This window comes from Electrophorus electricus, chromosome 1 (genome assembly GCF_013358815.1).
Source record: "Electrophorus electricus isolate fEleEle1 chromosome 1, fEleEle1.pri, whole genome shotgun sequence".
NCBI lineage: Eukaryota > Metazoa > Chordata > Actinopteri > Gymnotiformes > Gymnotidae > Electrophorus > Electrophorus electricus.
Window position 1 is genome coordinate 21,598,725 of NC_049535.1, and position 8,525 is coordinate 21,607,249.

At 39.1% G+C, this 8,525-nt stretch overlaps 1 long non-coding RNA gene across 1 annotated transcript; it reads left to right on the forward strand.

Moving 5' to 3' along the window:
* Positions 1-1,558: 1,558 nt before the first annotated feature.
* Positions 1,559-5,251, forward strand: LOC113580109. Its single transcript, XR_003410941.2, has 3 exons — positions 1,559-1,813; positions 3,125-3,227; positions 3,338-5,251. It is a non-coding gene; the product is annotated as an uncharacterized LOC113580109 (long non-coding RNA).
* The last annotated feature ends 3,274 nt before the right edge of the window (positions 5,252-8,525 follow it).

The window sequence follows — 8,525 nt, forward strand, 5'->3', positions numbered from 1 at the left end:
TGTGCTCTCAGCCTCCTCAATTCAGCTTTGATCTCCACATTCTCTCTCTGCAGTTCTCGCACTGCTATCTCGAGGTCTGGACCTCCAAGCCACCGCCCCACACGTGCAGCCTGCCGTCGGTTGTCCTCCCATGTCTTTCTCCGACATTCAGCCAGGACCTCTTCTTTGCTCCGTTTCTCCTCTGACTTACGAATTCCCATTTGGAACATGCAGAGACATCTGACCCAGTAATGTGTATTCAGTCCATAGACGTCTTCAACCGACAAAGATTCTGTCTTATATATTTTGTTATTCTGTTCTTCTGTGTTATTTCTTTCTTTTTCAATCTGAGCTGCTGCAAAGCCTCATTCTAAACCCTAACAGGCAATCTCTATCTAAAAAGGGCTTCATATCAAAATGTAAAGTGTATTAGTTGTAACAGTTGGCTGTAACTCACTCTATGATGCGCTGAGAGGCTTGAATCTTCCAGCTGCTTACCATCCTCCTACAAAACAGAAACCTGCTTAAAACTATGATATCCAGCTCAAGACGAGGTTGTCCTACAATGTAGGTTGGATTTAAAATGTGAGAACTTGCTGCTACTAACTTGAAGGGGATGGACGCTGTTCTGCCAAAAATTCATGCCACTTTTGTAAGTGTGTCTTTTTGAAAATAATTATATTATGGTTTGAGTTCCGTTTTTCTGATTACCACTTATTATGACACCATGTGACTAGAATTTTATACCTACGATGCCACATGGTTATAAGGTTACCACTAAGGCTATATTAAGTGCACTTTAAAATACGCGCAGGAATGAGTTTAACGGAAGCTTATTAAAACTGGTTACGGCACCTGCGCCTTCTAGCGGGCCCAATCTGACGTATTAAAATAAATTACTTGACAGCATCGAATATTTTAAAAATACTGTACATCTATCAATATAAAATTTCTTAGGACTAATATAAAGTACCTACTTACCGATTTTCAGCCATCTACATACAATCGTTCGCCAGAAATCCCACGCTGAATACATGGTGGCTTTTTGGTAAATTTGCACAACAATCATGTATGTGCTTTTAAATGGCCTTTTAAAACATGCTTCTGGTATAAGATAACTTCAGATTTTGTCACTGGAAATACAATTACCAGCAACTGCATGACATGTTTAAAAAGTATGTAGAATGCTAGTAAATCTCTTTATTTGCTTGCTTTATTTGCTTGCTCACGTCTTGCGTTCCGTTGCTGCATAACCTAACACAGTATTCGGAAATCTTTATTTACCGCAAAATGCCCATTACTCATGTAGAAATGTTCCAGAATAGACCTATGAAGCCTTCCTCTTTTAGATACCATCATTGCTGTTGGGCCTTAAAGAGCTATTTTGTTTGAGTGACAGCAATTTCACCCACCATAAACCAAGGTGTTGAGGGGGAAGCAGCAATTGGCAGCTGTTTCATAAATGGAGCCTCTTAGACGTAAAACGTAGACGCCTCACTTTCCTTATGTTTTTCCCTATAGCCAGTTACAGCTCTGTGTCCAGCAGACCAGTGCTTGCCTGTTGTAATCAGATCAAGTGTAGCGCATGCGTGTGACGCTGTTTGGCGAAACATGCAGCCATTTGAATGATTTGATCGCCAATATTATTGGACATCATGGAAAGGAAGAGGATTATTTTAGCGGATGTTTATGTGGAGTTGTTTGGGTGCAGTTATGAGCTGGAAGCTGAGAGATGCTTCAGTGGCTTCTAGCAAGGACTAGCTACGATGTTTGCATCACAAATCACTGGATGTTTCCATTCACTGCTGAAAAATTTGTAATCCTGCTACAAATAGTAAGTATAAATGAGAACGCATACTATTTCTTTACAGTATTACAGCATTTACAGTATTGCAGTATTTTCCCCAGCATAGCCTTTTAGCATAATAGCAATGAAGCTAGTATTTTTTAGCTTTTAACAATGAAGCTATGAAGCTAATATTGTCTTTTAGTAAGTTGTTAAACATTGTTGTGATGTATAGTGACTTTGTATGTATTTGGAGAAGATTTTGGGCACTTTGGATGTGTCTACAACACCTAGTGGAAAATACTGTGTAGCTACTCGTGGCTCAGCGCAGTGGGATTTTTTTTTGTAATAGCAGCATCTATGGACATTAACGGTGGCGAAATTGAAGGTTTCTTTCTCGCCAACTTTGTAGAAAACTGGTGTATTCCATTAGACCTACTCCTATAGATCGTGATAAAATCTCCATATAAATACCACTGTGCTTGAGCATGATGGAAATTTAGAGAATGGTGGAACGAGCACACAAATCCTTTACTGCTGAAACAGCAGAAATTATGTAATTTTACACAGAAGAAAAAAAAGCCCAGAGTTAAAAACTGCTGTTGAGTGAGTCTAGCCACAGACCGGCCATTTTTACATGGTGAGAAATGTTAGACTATTTAGAAGAGCCATTCTCTTGTAAAGTCAAAGTTTAGGTAGCTAAACAATACAGTCCTTATTGTCAACAGTCAACTAGCACACACTTACATTCTGTACACACAGAAGGTGCAGGTAAAAGGATGACGCGCAGCACTCAGACATGTCCAAGAAGTTGCGTTCCAGCACGGCCGTAAGGGCTGTGTGCCTTAGCTAACTTTTTAAGGAAGTAAAATTTCATTAGTGTAAGCAAATCACCCCACACATAAAACCAAACAGGCAATAACAAACAGATTAATGAAATTAAATTGTTCAGTCAATGTTTTATTTGGGTTTGCTCACTCTCTTCGATCAAAGGAAAAAAAAAAAAATTTTACATAAGGGGGTCTAAATGAAGGGTCTCACACAGGCATCAGCGTGAAAAATATTTTTTGACACCATGTGACAATCACTGCACACAGAAGATAAATGAAAACTGTTACTTACATTAAATACATATATAGACTGCATTGGTTCAAGGATGACAAGTTTACATGCCAAGCCCTTACTTGTTGTATTAAAAAATGCCTAATGTGTAATTTTTTCTATAAAATGCAGTTTGACTGAATGGGTTTGTGAAGTGACGGATCAGGTTACTGCCAAGTACTGCAAAACGCACCGTGCCTCTCCTCATGTGGCCATTTCTGGAAAGGAATTAACAAAAAAAAAAACCTCCCCAATCAGCTTTTAGATGCAGCAGTGATCTACGTCCCTGAACAGAGGGCAGGAGGATGGGGAGAGACTGGTGATGTGCAGGTTATGGTAGCACCAGCCCCCAGTATGGAAGGTTTGCATGCCTTTTCCCATCTACAGGTTTCCTTGAGTGCTCCAATTTTATGTCCTGTGTCCATTTCATATTTGTGTGTGTTTGTGGGGTCTGGTTGTGTTCCATTCCAGATCCAGTTCTGTATTCTGCTGCTGAGTTTCACGCTTGCACCCTGGCTCCACCCACCCCGAGAGAGAATAAAAGGAAGTGGAATGAAGACCACCAGAAGAGGCTAGCGAGGAGAGCTGCGAGATTTGTTTTGGAGACATGTTTGTAATAGTTTGGTTTGATAATTGACCTGGCGTATGACCTTGCTTTCTGATTTGACCTTGCCCTTGCCTTTGCCCTTATAGTTAGTTAGTTTCACTTTGTTTCATTGTTGTGTTTTCGCTGCTAAATAGGGAGTGACTGCCATTTTGTTTGTGGTGTGGTTTTGGCTTGTTTATCACCCAGGGAGAAAGTTTAGTTGTGCTTGTATTTTCCTTTGTCTGTATAGGTTTAGGCAGTCTGGGTTGGTTTGTTACTTTGGCCTGGGTCACTTTTCACGTTATATTCCAGTGTCACAATATCTCTTTATATATGCACTTCAGTGGAATGCTGAAGTCGTGTAGTGAGAAGGGTTTTATGCACGTCTTTGAATTATTTTTGGGAAGACCTAGACTGCAGTGAAGTGCTGCGATAGTGACTGGAATTTCAGTCAGTTTTGTTCTTGTTCTTTTGGTCTCTCACTTTTTGTCTCTAGGGGTGAACTCAACACAATTAAGGAAGCCTCTCAGAAACAAAAGTATTCAAATGACACATACAGTACAATGGTTGTGCATCCAAGACATGTGAATTTGTCATTAAAAATGTTGGCGATTCCAAAAATGTGGCTCTGACAGCTATGAATGCTTAGCACATAAAATTGTATTAAAATGTCTTGAGATAAAATAATAAATTCATTTATTAGTATGGAGCTGAACCACTATAGTGCCAAATTGAACTGGAAGGATAAATTATTTATTTTTTGTATAGAAATTATATTGGTAGAACAGAGTTGTATAGTTATATAAAGTTTTTACAATAACACTATTTTCATGTCACTCAAGGTAGAAAATGTCAATATAAGACACACTTTGTCCCTTCATCCATTTGCTGTCTACCTGTGTGATGATGACAGTTCTTTATGACCTACAGAGTAAGCAATGTGATGGGTAAATATCAGTGTATACATATCATAATGCAAACGAACATGAATGTGTCTTCCAGGATTTCACATTATTTTATCTGACAGTTGAAGCAGCTCTACAATGATGCATGTTAAAATGTCTAGTCTTGGCTCCCAGTCCATCTGAACATGCAGTTTACTCTGACACATCAGCTAAGAGATGCCTGTAAACGGCTGTAAATGTTGTGTTTGCATTCACATTTATGGAATTTAGCTGACGCTTTTAGCCAAAGCGACTTACAATTATGAATCATTATGTCTGTACACAATAATTATTTGTCCAATTATTGGTACACACTAATTGTCTAGATTTATCTCAGGTTCACGCAAGCCTAATGTACATAGTGATTGGCCCTGTTTACATTTGGTTTTAAAATGCATCTTGGGCAGTCGGATCAAAGTGGAAAGCCAAAACACATCAATATTTACATTTCTCTTGTGTCACCAAGGTGTCCAGCTGTCTTTAGATTTCCTTAATGCCCATGTCACTTCCGCTAAAAGGTCAAAGGGCACCACGCAGTTAAAACGCGCTGCTTATGTGAAAATGTACCTAATCAGCAAATGTGAAGTGAAGCATGATGTTCACTGCTGTCAGTGTGTGCCTGATCTGAGATTATATCTTGTTCCACCTTTTAACAGTGTGATTAAAAAGTTTAAATTATATTAGAGGAATGTGCAGACAAATTGTATTTTAAAGCTTGCCTTTACCGAAAGCCGACATTTAGTGCAGATTAAAAAAAAATCAGAATCCCAAAATCAAGAACCGAACACCTATTTGACAAAACGAGTGTCCGAATATTTGAATATTTGGATCCAACCCTAATCAACATAGGCTTAAAAATGCAAACCTACACAAATGTGACTGGAGCAATACAAGAGCATCATTGACGCTCCCATTGCTCAACTCACTACTGGTGTGGATTCCTTCAGCCCCGAGAGCATCATTGTTGTAGATGAGGCAGAAATTTTTTGCGTCACCTTCCCAGTTTGTCTTATGCATTAATAGTGTTGTTTGCCTTGAGCTAGGTGTTCAATTTACAATATCTACATATACATCCACAAATTACAATAGAAACTCACCCACACATTCCCCTTTATCCAGAAAATACTGATGTGTATGGATGATGCAGCAGCACTACTGGTCTTCAGTCTTCCGACCAGCCCTTCCATATATGATGTCAATGGTTAAAGCCTAATCCGTACCTTGAGTACTTCGAACCTCAAGTATGGCTCAGCTTGAAATATCATGCTTCAAGTCTCATGGAAGACAAGTGTAGAGACTATTCTCTGTCTTTGCTCCCAGATGGTGGAATGAACTGCTGGCTGTCTGGACAGCAGAGTCCCTTGCAGTCTTCAAACAGACTGAAAAGCCACCTATTTGTGGAATATTTAAATGACCACTGATCCTGCTCCTATCTTGACCAAGTGAAACTCTAGTACTTATTGTAGGGTACTGTTTATTGCACGTATTGTTGTCTGTTATAGAGCTTATGTGTTTTGCACTTCTAGGCATCAGCACTGATCCCTGTATTTCTACAGTACTCTAGTTAAATGGTATCTTGGACTCTAACCTACTGTACTGGCTAGGATACATTCTATGAGTAAGTCAGTTTGGTTAAGTTCGTCTGCCAAATGCCGTAAATTTAATGATGGTAAACCACGGAAACAATGCCTGTTGAGTTTAAATAATTTGTTGAGACTGAACCAAGCAACAAGCTTGAATCCACATATGCATAAATGGTTCATACATATACAATGACCACTTTAATGAAGACAGTTGGTGTTTCATGTCTGATTATGATTTAATGCGTTTGAATGCCAAAAATAATATCAATATATATGTTTTTGTATAATATAAATGGTATATATTGAACAATTTCTTTTAAGGTAGCTGTGTAGGAATAAATAATGCACAGGGAGAGAAAAGTGCTCTTTTGTGTTTGGGTCTGTTGAATGTTTACTGAAATATTTGGAATGGCAGACTTTATATAAATATTTTATAAAACTTGTAATAAGTTATTTATTAAAGAGTGTTAACTCTTTTTGGAATTACTTAAAATGTGCTATAGTAAATGTTTACCAGTAGTGTTTCAGGATGACACACGGAATAGATTTTACTAAAAATAAGTAGTCTACTAGGTAATCGTTAAGTTGAGAGAACATTATATAATTTAATTTATGCTTACTATAACTTATATAGTAGGTAGAACAAATACGTTTAAAAAAATTAACATTTAAATAAAACATAGTTGAGTGAAAATATAATTTTTAATTACAGTTTAATTAAAAAAATTATTACATTAACTTAAAATGTATTAGGCAATCAACAATAACAACAAAAGCTTTGAACTTATGAACTTATTTGGTTTTACAACTCTGAACTTGTTTGGTTTTATAGTGCAGTTTGCAACATCTTTCAAATGATCAATCAGCGCTAGCCTGCCCACACCTCCTGCGCCCAGGTACGGTTGTGCATCAGCCACTTTGTGGCCGAGCCGCAGTCCAGGTGGAAGAGCTGCTCACGTTTCTGGTTGACAGCCGTGTAGCGGATCACCAGTTTGGGGTTGGGGATCAGCGCCGCGGACAGCAGGCGGCAGCCAGCCGCCAGATACACACTCTCCATCACAGGTTCGTTGCCGGAGCCCCTGAAACACCAGTGCGCTTACAGAAGGCTTCCTACACATTTTCTGTTTGAAAATTCCATACTTTTCCAGACTTCCAGAATTTGTTAGACCATATCTGAGTACTAAATAGCTAGATGTTTATTGTGTAAATAAATGGCTTCAACTGTTATCATGTATGTTACATTCTGACTATGTAATATACCAATATTCCCCCATATTTTTTAGTCTCTTTTATAAATAAGAAAGAGATTACACTCTCACAAAAGCATTTACTGCAATACTGCTTTTTGCAAATGCATGTCTACATGCATTCAACCTTTCTTACACTTTTACACACACACACACACACACACACACACACACACACACACACACACACACACAATTGCAGCTTAAAGGCCATGACAGGAGGCTCTGCCACAGTTTAAACGGCCGAGTGCAGTGTGACACCAGGACTCACCGTCTGAGAGTGATGACCATGGGCTGCTGGGACTGGTCACCATTTCTGAAACAGGTGATGAACATCTCAAAGGCCAGAGTCATCTCGATCTCATTGAGAGTGCACGGCAGGGCCAAGGATGCCTTCTTGCACACCACCTCGGCATAGTACCCTGCAGAGTGAGCACCTGGCCAGAGTCCACACCACAAGGGCACACTAGTAATGCATTTGCATGCGAAACTGCTAAATCCATATGCAGTAAGTGCACTTATTTTTACATCAGGAGATTTACAGTGAAATGGGGAAAATGAACAAATGTGAAGGATTTGAAAATAAACTTTTATCATTCCTTAATGAATCTGAACATTTCAAACACTGTAAAGGAATATGTAAGATATTATTGATCTGAAGATGTTATGTAATTTATCATCAGGACAAAACATAAACTTGTATGTGAACCAAACAATTAGACCACGTTTGAATTCCAGTTTGAACCATGCAAATGACCCATGTCTGAACAGAGCAAACAACTCACGTTTGAACAGAGTTCTGGCACGGCTCCACATGTTCTGCTTGCCCAGCTTGTGGATGAGTTTCTGAAGCTGAGTCGTGTCTGCACTGATCCCCTGCGTCAACATGAATTCCAGAGTGTCCGCAGCAACTGGAAACACCTGATTCATCACACACCTCTGCAGGTGTGTGTTAAACACACTGCAGTACTCGCCCACCTGGACACCATCTGACCACACACACACACACACACACACACACACACACTCACACACACACACACACACACACACACACACACACACACACACACACACACACACACACACACACACACACACACACACACACACACACACACACACACACACATCTACAGACCTTTACATAAACACTTTACATAAACACATATTGGTGTAGATATACAAAATGTCTGCACTGGGGTATAGCACCACTACATTTAATTATAGAAGCAAATTATGCAGCAAGTCTCTGATCTGAATAATTATGGGAACCATTTGTATATGGAGTATATGAAT